This window comes from Ochotona curzoniae, unplaced genomic scaffold, assembly GCF_017591425.1.
Source record: "Ochotona curzoniae isolate NIBS_2020 unplaced genomic scaffold, NIBS_Ocur_1.0 scaffold_2476, whole genome shotgun sequence".
Taxonomy (NCBI): Eukaryota; Metazoa; Chordata; class Mammalia; order Lagomorpha; family Ochotonidae; genus Ochotona; species Ochotona curzoniae.
Window position 1 is genome coordinate 8747662 of NW_024467095.1, and position 17534 is coordinate 8765195.

Here is a 17534-nt window from a genome sequence, read left to right on the forward strand (position 1 = left end):
TAATTTTTGCATCAAAATAAGAGTTAAGATTAAACATTGTTGTCCCTCTATTTCTTTCACAAAGTGATAGATACCGGTCACGTCTAGTTGAGTAAAATAAACAACTACAACATCTGCAACTTTGTAAGTAAGCAGCAAGAATATTTGTGAGGCTAGAGATAGCAGGAGGAAAATTTTCACATATTCCATACAGTAGAAAACTGCTGGCATTGCTATGAAAAATTCCCCATGTGTTTGCTATACCCTACTTCTCATTCTTCTTCCAAATAGGTATAAACAATCAAGTATTCTTACATAAGCTTGCCATATAAATAAGGATCAGTGATGTTCAGGGCACTGTGAAATTCATGATGCAAAGTAAAAAGAATGCAATGGTGACAACATCGCTGTGAAAATGGAAATGAAGGAAAGAAAAATTAAGTTGCACAAAAGGATAAAAAAGTATAATTTCCATAATGAAAAAATATTTATGAGACTATAACATGAACAAAATAGAATATAACAGAAACATTATCACAACTTCAAGGAAAAACTGATATAAGCACCATGTTTCAGATGATTTAGCATGCTAATATTAATATATCAGTGCCTACACATAAACCACATAAAATATTTCATAAACATAAATATGACAAAAATAAATGAAAAGTTTTAACATATGTGTCAAAAGCTGATCCTTCCTAAAGTACGCTTCAGTAAAAAAAATAAGAATTTTTTATAATCTTATGTTATATATTTCTAATAAAATTTTCAAAATTTAAATTACAGTGTATATGATATTCACACACACATGAAAATATGAACTCACATATATATAAATCTCTTAAGAACAAGAATGGGAACATTATTGAACCAGCTGAAAACGGCAAATATTTTACCAAATCATTTCAGGAGAACAAAAAGGAATCAGAATGGTCAAGTCAAAGGAGCCGAAGGCGATCAGACAAAAAATTTAGTGTGGGCTCCAGAAAAACAACAGTAACCAAAAGCTAAACACAGGTTTTAATTAATAGCAAGGTGTTGGTGTTGGCACTGTGGCACAGTGGGTAAAACTGTCGTCTTTGGGGCAGCATCCCATACAGGCACCAGTTCAAATCCTGGCTATTCCACTTGCAGTCCAGAGTCCTTCTAATGCTCCTGGGAAAGCAGCAGAGGGTGCTCTGAGTGTCTGAGCCTCTCAACTCATGTGGGACACCAAGAAGAAACTCCTGGTTCCTGGCATCTCAGTCTGGCCCAGCTCTGGCCCTTTGTGGCCATCTGGGGAGCGAATCAGCAGGTGGAGGATTTCTCTCCCTCGCTTATTCTCCCTGTCCCTGTCCTACTTTCCAAATATGTAAATATTTTAAAAATAGCAATATATCTATAATAATTCATTAATTGTGACACATACATCATTCTGATATCATGTTAATTATCGGGCAACCTGTGTGAGTGAATATGTGGAAATTCTTGGTACTCTTCAAGATAGAACATAGTAGAGCCAGAAAGAGAAATCATTATTGATATATAGAAAATGTTCAAGAGACAAAGTTGAAACCCAAACCAATTCATTGTATGAAAAGGAAAATCCAAATAATAAAACTTACTGGGATCAGCACTGTGATGCAACACATTACCAAGGCAGTCACAATGCCAGCCACCCTGAACACCACACTGCTTGGAGTTCAAGACACTCTGCTTCCTGCTCTGCTTCCTGCTAAGAAGCTGGGAAGGCAGTGGAAGAGAGGTCAACTATGAAGGTCCTTGCTATCCAGGAGAACTACCATGACGGAATGCCTGGCTCTGGCTCTGGCTCTGGCGTTCTCTCTCTCTCACCCATCTGTGTCTATCCCTCGCTGTCATTCTTTCAACTGAACAAATATGTCTTTTTAAAAATGCCCCATCAATTATCCTGCTCTCACCACTTCCTGAAAAAGTAAAAATAAAATAAAATAAAATAAAATACCATACACAAGTTCTTCGCCCTAGCTTGGAAGGTCACCTTTCATCTGAGTCATTATTTCTGGCTCACTGAACTTCATTGCCCTTCATACATTCATCCAATCATTAAAATAATTTAACCTTTCCTCAGAATCTCTCATTTTCTCACACTCAGAGAAATTTCCAAGAAAATCAGAAATGAGCAATGATGGAACAGAACATTATTTTCTGTGAGTTCTTAGCAATACAACTTTGAAAGGGAACAAAAATTAATTCACGCAGCATATTTTTACATCTCTACACATCAACAGAATCCACGGACAAAGCAGTCACAATAAGACAGAAGGTTAGCAAATAGTAAGACATGGAGCACCACAATCTCCTGAAAGCCAAGGAAAACTGGTACAAAAACGCAGTGCCAAAAAGATGCCATGACCAAACCCACCCTGGCTGCTGTGAGGTATGTGAGGGGGGATTAAACCAGTGGAAGGGAGGACTCTGTGCGGCCCTTAAAAAACGAAAGAAAGAAAGAAAGACAGAGGTGTCTTTCATCTACTGTTTCATTCCCAAATGCCCACAGCAATCAAGGCTAGACAACAAAGAACGAAGGATCCCACAAATCCACGCAGCCTCACACAGGGGAGCAGGGACCCAAATACTTGACCTGCTGTCTCCCACTGTGTGAGCAGGAGACCAGATTGTAAACACAGACAGCCATGAAACCAGACATTTCTGTAAGGGATGCAGGGGCCTCAGAAAACAGTTTCACTTGCTAGGTCATAAGATCCAACTAATAATCTTTTAAAATTGATCCAAATCTCCCTTGCCAGTTTCATGAGTGATAATTTCTCTAGGAACCCGTACTTGTAACTACGCTGGAATTTAAATCATCTTTGGCTTCATGGCATATTTTCACGTTTATTCACATGTGTATATTCACAATGTTAATGAATGTGGCCAGAGGTGCTCTTTTCCAGCATCTTTGCTCATGGAAACACCAGCCACACAAATGTCATACCTATGTCACATCCTCCGTGAAGCTCTTCCTCGTTCTGGCCAGCAGATCCAACCCTGTCCCCCTTTCAGCCTATATGTTTGTGCATTCCTTATATTCAGTATTTTAAATTTTAAAGACCAATCAATTCTAAAGGATGTGCAAATAAATTAAGGTCAAAGTTTAGAAGTCATACTACTAGGAAAAAGTTGTTTAACCTTTCAAAAGTTATATTTAAATAAACACTTTTAGTAATTTTTAAATCATTTCAGATACAGAAGTTAGAATGATCACTTAAGCAGTTTTCTTCTCTAATTAAGCTAGAATAATAAATGATTGAAACAATCCCCATAGCAACCCCTCACATTATGATATGCATACAAACCCTCCAAATAAAGAACACCTTCTTCAGGAAGCAAACAAAAAAGTGCAATGAAACAATGCATTTTTTTTTTATTTTAAGAGTAATACATTTTTTATGGAAAACATATCTAACAGTCTTTATCCATGGTTTGTAAACTTACTGTGATATTGATAGATGAGTATAATGTACAAATACTTTCACGCATTAAATGGCAAAATACGAAATAAATCTCCCAAGATATGGGAGGGGAAGTCACGTAACTGAGAATTTGAAAAGCTGTATTTTAATCATCAGAGGACAAACGTAACTGAAGAAGTAAAGGACTTTTTGTTCACCTCTAAAAAGTAAAAGGGAGACTTCTTCCCAAGGCTTCTAAAGAAGCGAAGAAAACAATCATTTTTAGCATTTACTAAGATCACAAATAAAGACAATTCCAGACCTGATCAGGTGAGTATTTCATGGAGGAGACTGGGTAATTAAATGCTGGACTAACCTCACACTGCGCCTTCCTCTGAAACTTCAAACTTTAGCCCGGACTTAAACACAGAGTGCATTTTCCCAGCTAAACATATCATAAACAGACATAAACATGCATCGAAGTTCACACAAATATCACACAACATATAAACATAAATATATGTGTTTTAAATGGCAACTTAACTTAGTCCAGACCTTACAATGCCATGGAGCAGGAGTGTTCCTTGTACAAGACTGTTAAGAGATTTTTTTTCTCATTAAAAAAAAAATTAACTTCTAAAACCAAAATGCTCATGTAACTATGGTAACATAATGACATCATTTAACTATGTATTTATGGCTCTCCCCCCCTTCGGCTGAGTATGAAATTCTTTCTAATATCCACATTCTCAGAAAGAATAGCAATGTGGAAATAGTATTATATTGGCAATTCCACCTACATTGCAACCAAATACCTGAATTCTATATATGATTTTTCTTAATCAATGAGATTCAAAACTAAATGGTAACACATCTACTACACAGATACTTTCTGCAATTTACAGAGTACATAAATGAATGTAAACATATATATATAGATCTGTACATGTATATACATAAAGTAAGAAACACTAACAAAATTGTGATTTTGAATAGAAAAATGTCAGCACTGCCTTTAGGGATTATACAAAAGAGTAATAAACGATGTTCTCACGGACTACTTGAATTGACCTATTAACCCAGGAATTTATTTTTTAATGACAAAACATAGAAGGAATTTAAAAAATTGTAGATGTTGATTTTTTTCCCTAAACACTGCAATTGAAATAAAAAATGGCTACATCTTTGTCTCATTAGTCAATGTACATTTGTTAACTCATCCAACTACCAAAAAAAAGTAATTTAACACTAATTTCTTGTGCAGTACTTTAGAGCATGAAAAGGCTTGAAAATATGCACATTTCATCATAAATGTTGTTTCCAAGGAACACAATGTTCAGTAAAGCTAAATTGTTTACCGAGTTGGGACTGTTGTTATTGACATAAGTGGCTATACATTCCAAGTACATACCTAAGGAAATATATAGCATACATTTTTTGGTCATACATAGAAATCATTTTACTAAGACAACATGTTTTAAAGAGCTTAGGGAAAGAACTATAGTACTTTTTAAAAAAAAGATTTATTTATATTTGTTGGAAAGATTTACAGAGAGACAGGAGAAAGATCTTGGGTCTACTGGCTCACTCCCATAGTAGCCCTAGCAGCTGAGCTGATTCAAAGCCAGGAACCCAGAATGTGGCTGCAGGGTCCCAAGGCTTTGGGCCGTCCTGTCCTCGACTGCTTTCCCAGACCATAAGCAGGGAGCTGGATGGGAAGTGGAGCTGCCGGGATACAAATCAGCACCCATATGGGACTCTCAGGCATGCAAGGCGAAGATTTAGCCACTAGGCTATGGTGCCAGGCCCCAAACTGTAGTACTTTTAAAACAAGTATTTGCCAGATCTTCTATTACCAGTTTTACAAATTGTGACATTCCATACTCAGCTAAGTTATTTCAGAGTTATCATATAATACCACACTCATCAAGTGATCGAAGGAAAAAATCAGTTTTCTTTCTCAATATTGATTTTATTAAAATACTGATTTTTCTCCAACATGGAAAACAGCACTTAATTTTTGCAAGTTTAAATTTATTTAACTCACAAAAATACAAAAGTACACAATACATTTTAATTTTGTATCCCAATTGGAGTCAAAGATATATCCTGTCTTCTAATAAAATTAAACTGTATGAATTCATCAAATTTGAAAAATTTTAAAAGCTGATTGATTTAGTAGAAATTATATGAAGTAACAGCTTACAGTGTACACTTGAGAAGCTAACCATTATTTCCCCCGGAAACAATACTTCAGCCTAAGAAAACTAAGTAACATTAAGTACTAAGAATGTAGCAGTATGTAGAGACAGATCAAACGCTGACTTGGCAGCAAAACAAATATGTGAACTGGCATCAGTCTCCAGTTCTATCATGCAGTGTCCATCTGCATCGTGTAGCTTAATTTCTACATCTCTGCCACAGCTCCTGAAGTATAAAGGCCAAAACAGGTAACCATTCAAAAAACAAAAAAACTACATGCATCAAAATCCACTGTTAGAATTTGGTTCCAAACAGAAACATTTCATAGTTTCTTCGTATCAACAGGTGAGATAAACCCGGGTAGGACACAGGTAGACATCACCTCCAGTTAGAAATCAAAGCAGAATCTTACCGAGAAATTGAACTGTAGCTGTTCAGCGTCTCCTAGGATGGAGACTGGATCACTGACAGGTGAGCTGTTCAGCCCCTTTGAACATTGCTCCTCTGTGCATGCGGTTAAGGAGCCAGAATGAAGGCAAAGCTCTACGTGGAATCCAGTGTGATACTTAATCCACTGGACACACTGTTTTCTATGATGACGCCACAGCTTAGAACTATGATGTGCAGAATTGACAATTGTATCCTTTTTGGGAAAAGACTAGGTCCAAAATAAAATAAGATGTTGGACAGAATGAATAGAATTTACAACAAGTCTGTTAATTAGTTTTTCAATTTTCATGATTCTAATAGTCACTCTACCATATGCCATTGCTTAGATCTCAGTTATTCAAGTGATAAATTCTTCTACCTTTCACTTCTTAATAATAAAGAACATAGGCACTCGGCGGGTAGGGGAGGAAGAGAAGTATAAAACTGGTTTTAATTTGATCTCTACAAATGATTTTTGCAGTGTTGTTGGAAACACATTATATCATCTTTTCGATTTTGTTGCACACAAGTATATTAGAGCCATATGATAACGATTTGGACAATAAGCACATATATAAGATATACTGTGTGTGTATATCTATATATATCTACAGTAACTGTGAAAACAGAAACCATCCATTCACCAAAAGCATTCAGTAACTTTTTTAATGAATCCTTAATGAGCGATGACTGTGGAGGAAAGACTATTTGATCATGAGATACAACAATGAATGCAACTAGACACTTCTCTGGCCATCAGCGAGGTAATCAATTATTGAGCAAGTAGTTGTCATTCTAAAATAAAAGGGACTTATGAGGCTAGAAGTGGCCTTTAGACTGAAAATGTGAATGAAAGTGACTATAAAATAAATGTATATAGAGATAGATTACAAGAGGTTGTTCCGGGTAGAGAAGCATGTTCTAAGACAAGAGGAAAGACAGCCAGGTATCAATAATAATCAGTACAGAAAATTCAGCAGGGAATGTTAAAGATGAGCCGGTGATGTTGAGGATATGCGAAGAGCAGTGGCCTAGAAAGAGGATGACGTGTAAAGTCCTGACCCTGTTACGAACTAGCTTTGAAACTGTAGAAACATCAGCAATTCACAGCTTTGCTTTCTTTTTTTCTCTTACATATATTCATTATTTACCACTACATACCTTTTTTATGTATAGGGATTCTTCCCCCGCCCCCTTCCTGTCTCCGCTTTCATTATTATTCCCGAATTGTCACAGTAGCATACTCCCTTGGTAAGTTACAAGACTAACTTCCTGCAATTTAAGCATATGATGGCATGGTATTAGGCATATACAGGCAAAGTTGGCTATATGTATACATTTCAATGAAAGTTCTATTTTTATTTGGGAGTAGAGATGTGTGCTCCAAATTACTGTTATATTTGGATTTTTTTGACCATTAAATTGTGGGGACACTTTATTAATTTTTCATCACACAAATGCTTCTAAAATGTATTTTACAGTTCTGTAAACTCTCTTTATATTCTCATCCCCTTTGCTATTTAGAAGATGAGGTAGCCCCATGTCTAATTTTGCTTTTACTGACAATGCTTTTAGCATCATCTCCAACAGTCATTATAAACAATTATCAAAAGTAATGCCATGAAGCTTCTTCTCTGTTTTACACTATGATATACTATGATTCCACATAAATTTTATATTTTTTATTTCCTATTTTTTAATAAAAATGCATTGGGATTTAACTAGGATTACATTGAATCTATAGATTTTTTCTTAGATGCACTGGACATCTTAACAAAATCAACTTCTCCAATCCATGAACATGGGATATTTTTGTGTTTATTTTTTGTCTTTTTAATATTTCCAGCACTATGTTTTTGTTTATGGTATGTACAACTTATGTTTCATAAGTAACATTCATTTTTATATATTGTATTTTATTTGTTATCAATGCAAAATACAATTTGACACTTTTTATTAGACATTTTTAACTTATTTCATGTATAGATTATTTAACATACAAAAAGTAATTGACTTATGTGTGATTGTGCATCTTAAATTTTGATGCAGAGTTTTAAATTTTTTTGTAAGGCCTGATGCGGCAGCCTAATGGCTAAAGTCCCCACCTTGCATGTGCCAGGATCCCATATGGGCATCTGATCATGTCCCAGCTGCTCCGCTTCACTGCTTGTGGCCCGGGAGTGCACTGGAGGCCAGGCACGGGGACCCAGCACCCACATGGAAGACCTGGAAGAAGCTGCTGCACTTAGGTCAGCTCAGCTCCACTTGGTAAATGAACCACTGGATGGAAGATCTTTCTGACTCTCCTTTTCTCTGTAAGTCTGCCTTTCCAATAAAAACAAATAAATCTTTAAAAAAATAATAATAACTCGGTTTCTTTTAGTGTAGACATGTACTGCTGTAAAGTTTGCTCATAGCACCTTTGCTACATCCTTTCATGTTTGCTATACTGCCTCAAAATATTCTCTCAATGCCCTTTAATTTTCTTCTAGACCAATGGAAATCTATGATTATGTTGCTAATTTTTGTATATTTGTGTGCTTTCCAGTTCCTTTGTTATTAATTTCAGGTTTCATTCAATTATACTAATACATGAGGTATCTTCAAGAAGTTCATGAAAAAGTTCGTGCTTTTCCAAAACTATGTGCAGATTTCCAACTTTTATGCATCTGGGACATACACCAGATCCCATCAAAACCCTAAATTAGACTAAATAGCAGCCAATACATTGAACCCTGATCCCTGCATGTACACTCTGCTCTTCTCTTTCTCTGTGAGAGCAAGGGCACAAGCTGTTATCAGCCTGCTGCATTCAGGCTCCTGGACCCAGTAGGCTGCCTCCCAACTGATTTTCGGTGGCCCCAAGGCATTGAGCACATGCCAAGCGCTGTCAGCACTGAGACAGGTAAAACGGAAACTAGGTCCCTGGAAAGCTCCCTCCTGCACTACAAGTCAGTGTCTGGGATGCCCAGTGCACTGCTCTCTTTCTCATAAAGATGAGACAGCAAGCCACACTGGCTGCCGTCCGCTGCTCTGTAGATCCCCCGGAGCAGCAATGTGCTTCTCCAGTCTTTTGTTCTTGGCAGCCCCAAGGCTGAGTGTGTGCTGGTGACACACATTCCACATTGGCTTTTCCTTCCCAGAGAGAAGCCAGGGGCTGAGACATTCCCCTTCATTAGGCTGCACTGTGCCGTGGGCAGGAACTGTATGGGGAGAGGGTGCAGTGCATTTTCCCATTGACTTCAATATGGCTACTTTTGTGGTCACCTGGGGATACTCGAGTCTCTTAACTGGTTTCTGTTTTATCTTGAAGGAACTGCTCCAAGTATTATTGCATGGGGGTTTCTATGGGAGGAAGGAGAGGGAGGGAGCTCCCAACTGCATTATCTTAGTGTCCCTCCCAATCTCAGTTCTCCATTTAAAAGTTCTTAGATTACTAACTGAAAGATCTACTTTTTAGCTGTTGTTATTTTTTAAATTGCACATTGGTTTTCACAGTATGCCATAATTTTATGACCTGAAGTGGAAATGCATATTCCTCCGAATTCATTAAGTCATAATTCTATTTTCCAATATCTCATCATTTATGTAAAAATTTTGCTGTTTCTTCTAGTATTTTCATATTCCCTACAATTATGCAGTTGTTTTTGAAAGCTAATTAGAAGTTTTATGTTTTGACAAATGGTTTCAATGCCCTAGAAACCATTTCACTTTTTAGACTAGAAAAACAGATTAGAAAAACTGTTTCTAATTACTTTTAAGTGTACAGGTATGTGCGTTTTTATTGGTGTCAAATGCACTATTGTCAACAAACTGTTATAAATAACATTACAATTTTTTCCCAAATTTATTTTCAAGTTCTTGCCACAGAATAGATGTTATTAAGTTTTTTCCTCACATTAGCTCACTCAAAATTTAGAATATTTGAATCATTCTAGGTGCACCTTTAGTATCATCCAATTCTATAGCACAATTCTTTTTTTTTCAAATATTTATTTATTTTTATTTTAAAGTCAGATATACAGAGAGGAGGAGAGGCAGAGAGGAAGATCTTCCATCCGATTATTCACTCCCCAAGTGACCGCAACAGCCGGTGCTGCGCCGATCCGAAGCCAGGTACCAGAAACTTCTTGCCAGGTCTCCCATGAGGGTGCAGGGTCCCAAAGCTTTGGGCCCTCCTCGACTGCTTTCCCAGGCCACAAGCAGGGAGCTGGATGGGAAGTGGAGCTACCGGGATTAGAACCGGCGCCTATATGGGATCCCGGGGTGCGTTCAAGGCGAGGACTTTAGCCACTAGACCACGCCACCGGCCCTATAGCACAATTCTTAAAGCTGGGAGAAAACAGGACTTCCCTAGAGAACATGGTATTTGACTTTTGCTATTAAGAACCACAACCTGGATTATGAATATTCTAGTGAAATTTATTAAAATATTTGATTTTCATTTAGACCTAAATATGGCTGAGGAATACAAGGTTTGCTTCGTGTTCTGGAAATTCAGTTGTTAATGTGCCATGTAACTTAGCATGAATGCAGAGTATAACTCAAGGTCTAACAGGTTCATCGTTGATAACAATGTGGTTAAATCCACACTTCACATAGTCTTTCTGATAATCAAACATTTTGGATGATTCTTTTGTCAGATTGATTCACCTTAGCATTGTTTTATATCTATGATTATTCATGGAAAGCGCTAAGAATGGTTAGAGAGGCTGCCCATGGCATTTTCTTTAAGTCACTTATTTTGTGAGCTTGGTTAGGTAAAATGAAATGAAACATTTCTAAAACTCCACTTAACTGTCTTATATGTGTAATGGGAATAAAATCACATTATTAAGCAGGGTGCCTTGTGAGATGCTCTCTCCTCCTGGACAGCTCTTAAACTTGAAGAGTTCTCATCTAAAAAAGGGACCAAACTAGGGTATAAACTCTACCCAGAGTGATACTGGAAATGCTTTCACCCTTGCCTCATTTTAATAAAGTTAAACCAAAGTAAAACACAGCAGTATCCTAGTATGTCCTTGTAACCACCCCCAAGAAATACCCACGTCTTTCTGAGACACATGGTTGAATGAAGCTGCCACTCTGAGTTGCTCAGATGCCCAGATGTTCCTGCACTGTGTTAGGATGTGCTGCTCTTTGAAGTACAATAGCTAAGATAAGCCTACAAGACATCAGAATAAACTAAGAAAAAGCTCAGTGAAGGGCTTCTTGCATCCCATAAAGCATTGATTCTAGCTGTGGCTGTTTCCAATCCATTCTTTGCCACATGTCTAGGCAGGCAGTGGAAGATCGCATAAGCACTTGGGCCCCTGTTCCCCAGGGAGGGAACTGGGACTGTCTTCCAGCTCCTGGCTTCAGCCTTGTCCGGCTCCAAAACCGTGTGTGTAGTGATGCAGTCAGCAGGCATCTCCTCTGTCTCGCTGCCAATCTGCCTTGCAAATAAATAAAGAATATTTAAAAGAAAAAAGTACCAATAAAATACAGTGCATTTAAGATAGTGGTATTACTGAAAATTCAATTCAGTTTATGCTCAGTGGTTTGTAGTGAAACCACACACATGGTATACCAGTAATGCAAGTTATCATCTGTCTCTTTTGGCATCCATGGCAAGTAAGCGTTCTGCTTATGGTCCATTTCCATGTATGCATTAATATTGGTCTTTGTTTCAAATTTGTCTTAAGTTTTTCACCAATATTTGCCCTCATCTGAATTTTCACTTTGTAATTTTTATTGTTCTTAAGACTAAAATCAAAGCTTTCTTTTAATGATAAAGTTAATACCAAAAGAAAAATAAACAGAATAAAAGTTAATAAATATTTATCTAGATTTGTAGATGTGAACTTTTTTTTTTTTTTTTTTGCAAAATACAGACTCTGGAAAGACAGATATTCAAGAAAGAATTGGACTCCTGAGTCCTTTTTGTTGAATTATACCAGCAAGCCTAGATATTCTTAAAGGTTCATTAATGAAAACAAAAACACATAGGAAAGTAACACATAAAAATGCTGCTTGGGTGTTTAGTGTCTTTGTTCTAAGAATAAGACTTTTTTTTTCCCTAGAAACAATAAAAAAAAAAAATACTGATTCTCTTGAAATGCAAAACCTCCAGCAGCAGGCAACTTCAATGCTAGTCAGGCCACAAGCTGAATTTCTCCCAAGATCACAGTAATTCAATCATAACAAAACAATGAAAATAGAATAGTCTTCTTATAAAATCTGTGACTATCGCAATGCTGCAAACAATATTCCCCATTTTATAAATTATTATAAACAAATAGTCCTTCCAAGTACATATATCAATGTGTTTTTTCCCCCTAAATTTTATAAAAACTGACATTCAGAATTAGTAAATCAATGTTTCAGGGAGAAAATGACTACATTTTTTCTTTTGCAAAGGATTTCTTTTTTTAAGATGCATTTATTTTTACTGTAAAGTCAGATATACAGAGAGAAGAAGAGACAGAGAGGAAGATCTTTTGGCAACTGATTCGCTTCCCACAATGGCCAAAGCTTGAGCTGATCCAAAGCCAGGAGCTCACAGCCTATTCCAGGTCTCCTACACTGGTGCGGGATCCCAAGGCTTTGGGATTCTTAACCACGGACTTGACAGAGGTAAGACATCACGCTGACACTGAACACCTTGTTTTGCTCCATATTTTGCCCACTGTGAACAGCGCTGCTGTGAACACAGTACCGCAGGAGTCTCTCTGACATAATCTATTGAAGTCTGTCCTATCATGAAATATAGTATATTTATTAGATTAACATATTTTTCCTTTGATTATTGTCTATGGCCCTTCCTAGGTTTCTACTGAACTAAAATCTTCTGGCTTTTTAGTTCTGGAAATCTTTATTTGGTAGAACATTAAAGGTTTTTACTAGCGCCCAGTGTGATGGCTCAATTGGCTGATCGTGCCTCTTCAAGCGCTGGGATCCTATATGGGCACCAGTTCGTGTCCCAGCTATTCCACTTCCCTTCCAGCTCTGTGCATGTGGCCTGGCAACAGTAAACAGCCCAAAGCCTTTGGATCCTGTACCTGCCTGGGAGACCCAGAAGATGCTCCCCGCTACTGGCTTTTGAGTAGCTCAGCGCCAGCAGTTGAGGCCACATGGGAATGAATCAAGAGATGGAAGTTCTTTCTCTCTGTCTCTCCTTCTCTCTGTAAAGATATGCCTCTCTGATAAAAATAAATGTTTTTAAAAGGTTCTGAATAGCATGTAAATCGAAAATGCTATGTCAAATTTTTAAAAAATTTTTAAGATAGAATATATACATAAAAAGAAGAAAGAGTATGAATGCCCATTGATCGATAAACAAAAGAAAAGCTGATGAACCTGGTTATTAATTGGGAAATACAATTTACGACTAATATATAGCATGGTTTTTAATTAAACTACATCAAAAGAGCAATATAACAAATGATGCTGACTGTCATATTACTACAACACTTGTATGTATGGGTAGAGATGTAAAATAATGCATCAACTTTGGCATTATAATCCAAACATTCTGAACTCACATATCCAGTGACTGAGTAGGTCTAGTCCTAAGGAAAAGTCCCAAATTCTTGCGTATGTGGCCCAGAAAACACACAGATATGAAAAATGTTCTACTATTGTTTGCAATAGTAAAAACAAAGCTGTTCAAAATAAAATTGATAAATAATGCAATACTAAGTAGCAAAAGTGAATAAGCATTTTATGTTATGTTCTATTTCGTTAGTCACGAACGCTTATTATGGTTCATAATTTATGGAACTATTACATATACTGTTTAATAAGTACCAAATGTCACATAATAAAATAAAAAAAAAGAAACCAAATCACCATAATTAAAGCAATTTTTTGGAATATAAATTACTCAAATCACCAGGCAAAGGTTTTTCGAATTTTTCATTGAAATGTCCTTACATAACAAAGAGTCCTAGCAGCACTGAGTTGGGAACTGCATACACCTAGAGCGGAGCTGTAGAGGAAAGGAAGCTTTGCTCACTCGGAAAGGAAAAGATCAGAAATCCTAATGGGGAAGTGAAGAACAAGAACAACTGGGAAAAGCGTGTGAGTCAAGTCAGAGAGCCAACCGTAAAGGACAAAGTCTTACGTTGGTCAACTGAATGAGCAGTTTCCTCCCTTCCTTCAGGAACACACTGACAGCCAAGCACAGTGAAGGCTGAACACGTTACTCACACATTACAGAAAGTTTAACAGCAGCCTACCGGGCAGAGTCCCCAGTGTGCTGCGCACCTGCCATTTGCCTTTCCATAGCAACACTCTAATCTTTCTTCTCCTGTCTTTCTTACCACACCAAGCTATGTCAAACTCATTGGCATACAACCCTTGCTTCCGGTGAAATCACAGAAAAAAGGAGAAAAATGAAGTAATACTCATCACTGAGTATGGTGTAATTCTTTAGGGTTCCCCTATATTTCACCTACATCTTGATTTATAGTCCCGTGATTAAACTCTCCTTGGATTAATCTGAGTGTCATCTGTTTCTTACAATTAGCACTCGTTTATCCCTGTTAAGCTCATTACTGTGATTCTACCATGAACAATAGGTGACACAATAAAATCTGAATTCAAAACTAAAAAGAAGAATGTTTTGGGAAACACACAGAATGCTTTGTAAAGAAACAAAATCAATTAAAAAAAAAAACAGTGTTCAATAGGGCACAGATGAACTCACTATAAAAACTAGAAGAAAATAATAAAACATTAAAGCATCACACTGCCAGATTGCCTTTGAGGGGCTAAATTTAAATGCTAGATATAAAATTTAATGACATATTAATTTATGCATAATAAATTATTGATATTATTTAGACAAGAATTAATAATATCAACCAAAAAATTATTTGTGAACAAAAACACCATATATCCTAGTAAATAAACTAAAATGGTACTATAGCAGATAGCACAGAAGGAATGTTTATCCTTGTTTGCAAATTGTTATTGTTCAAATTATACATATTTTCATAATTAAAATGATACACTTTTAAAGGTTAATGGAAATTAGAATTAAAAGATTACTTTGGTAGAAAAATTTTGAAATCATTCCTATGAAGGCAAAATTAAAAATCTCACAGAAAGTACATATTGTGAAAAAAAGTATTCATAGATTCTAAATTTTCACTTTCCATGAAGATTTGAATAATGCCTTCATTTGCACGGATTACAGATTTTTGAGCAAAAAAGAAAGTTTACCCTCAAACTTCATTTTCCCAAGAACCTTCTGAAGTATCCTTGTTCTTTAATGCTGGAAAATTAGTGTTCTCCGATGTAAGATTAATCTTCTCTCCATTTATAAACACTTTCACAGTTATCTTAGAAGTTCACACTATTTCACCTCTTATTTCTCCTAGAACAAACTTCACTGTCACCACGTAATTCAGCTCAATTGTCCCTTTTTGATTCAGAACCCCATCCTTGGAATTACTATAAAATATTAACTTTATGCTCATGAGGAATTCCCTGAAAACTCATTTTGAGATCCAACATATATTGACTGTATTTCTTCCACTAGACCTTTACAATCTACTGACTTCATTATACTGCACTGTAAGTAAAACATGGAAGATAAAGGGACTTATTTATATGCATAGCATGACACACAGTAAAGGCCCAATATATACAAATACACACACTGTGAGTGGAGGAAGTGATGACCATGAAGGGCAGATGTCACTGACACAGTAAACCCTGGTATCTCCTTCTGTCTTAACACGCATTCATCTGGCTCAGAACTCAGTAATATATCCTTTGACATCTTGAACAAACACACAGCGAGTGACCTGTCTGAAGAGGACCTGGGGTAGAACCTAGGACCTCAGCAAAGCATGAGAATGGCATGGCTAGAATGCCATCCTTGGGGGCTCTACAGGATCTTCATAGCACCATTAATGTCCCAAATACTCAAGTCATTCTGTTTAAAAGACCCAATGATCATGACACAAAAAGTGTGCCTTTAACTCAAGGAAAGAAGTAAGTGATACAGAAGGATATCATTTGAAGTAAAATGCTGCTATTACATTGTGCAGCCATAGGCAGACATGGGAGTCTGAGGCACATGTGCAGTGGATAGAACATCCAATTCCTGAGAAAAGACAAGAAATAAATAGGGAAATGGAAGATATATATATGGAAAAAGAGATTATTTTTCAATTTTGTCTGAAATGGATACTTTGGCTCTGTTAGACTTCAGTGAATCCAAAGATTTCTCAGAAAAAGATCAGAATTATTGGTTTCTGGACTATGAATTTTTAGGACATTTTGCTGTAGAAAATATGTCTTGGCAGTACGCACTTTACCCCCACTGATTTCCTGGAAATAGTGTCATTAAACATAAAACCACAAAGTAAACTCTTTTACCCATATAAAGGATATTATAATTCAGAATTGAGTTCTCACTCAAAGGCTTAATATCAAAGTTATGAAAAATGATAGAAAGCAAGCCAGTAAAATTAAAATCACAATCATAACATTTAGCATTCCAAAATCGTAAAATTTCAGTAACTCAGAGGTAAGATATTGAAAACGTCAAAATACACTACAAAGTCTATCAAGTAACTTGATGCTGCAAATTTATTTACCAGAAAGTTGTCTTAATTTTACATATTGTTACATACTGCTGCTTGCTCCCACTATGTACAAGAATGATTAAACCACATAATACAATCTGATCAACAGAAATTTCAATTGCAAGTAGAAATGCTTCGAGAGAATATTCTGTCAGTCATAAGGCTGCTGGAGGACCTGCTCAGTGAATGCTTCCAGAAAAAGTGCAGACACAACAGGACATTATTCCTCTAACCTTAAGACCACATCGATGAAAACAAGTACTTAATATATTTCTATAACTGCTTGGGATTGGAGATAAAAGTTGTGCTGCTTCGTTGACTAAAGTGTGTCTTGAAATGCAAGATTTGAGCCACCTTTTCCCTCCACAACTTCTTTCATCTCCCAACAAAGGTAGCATGAATCAGCTCAAGAGCTACCTACCACTAGAGTAAGGGAAATTACATTCATATCAGGAACATGAAACTACCTGAAATAATGCTTTAAAATCGGAAGGAGGTAATTATTTATTACAAGTAAGACAGAGTAATACAGAAGAAAATTAAAGTAAAAATTATGAAGATAATGTTCCTACTACAAAAATAGAACAAAAATGTTATACATGGTAAATTCATCCATTAGTTGATATAAAACATATGAACAAATATTATTGTATAATGCCTTAGGTAATATTATAGATTCATCAGTATTTTTCCATTTCATACACTTGTGGGACTTCACAATTTTTCTCCTATGATTTTACTTTATATTGCAACAAATTTGTAAGAAGGAAAGAAACAATAATAATCATGTCTGATCATCAAACTTTATATCTGTAAAACACAGAATTTTGAAAATAGAAGTCTCATGTTAGCTACTGCTGCAATGTGATGACCCTGAGCCGAGACAAGGAAACTGAATAAATCTATGAGTTGGGGGAAAGACATTTAA